This window comes from Asparagus officinalis, unplaced genomic scaffold (genome assembly GCF_001876935.1).
Source record: "Asparagus officinalis unplaced genomic scaffold, Aspof.V1 AsparagusV1_Un171, whole genome shotgun sequence".
Lineage (NCBI taxonomy): Eukaryota > Viridiplantae > Streptophyta > Magnoliopsida > Asparagales > Asparagaceae > Asparagus > Asparagus officinalis.
Genome location: NW_017972437.1, coordinates 156,150 through 156,544, shown reverse-complemented (window position 1 = coordinate 156,544; position 395 = coordinate 156,150).

The following is a 395-nucleotide window of genomic DNA, read 5'->3' as shown; positions in this document are numbered from 1 at the left end:
GTTACTGTAGCAGCTCGGGAGTTGCACTGTAGCAGGCGAGTTACTGTAGCACCCCAGAAAATTCAAACCGGGAGAGTTTAAAAACGGCGGGAACACTGTAGCAAAAAAAACACCGCAGCACGGGCTGCACACTAGTTTATTAGATGGGTAAACTAGGGATGCACGTGCCTCCGTGCTCAGCCTCATATCCTCGCGCTTAGCCTCAGATCCGAACCCATCGCTAATGAATGGAACTCAAGTCCTTGCTCTCTCCTTCATCGTCTCCCCCCGCCAAATCCTGCAGCATCCCGATCGAAATCGAGATAATCAACGACGCCGAGATGGCGTTTCTCGACGCCGTCCTTGCCTCGACTCGACCTCTGCTCTCCTCCTCCATTCTCCCTCCCTCTCAATTT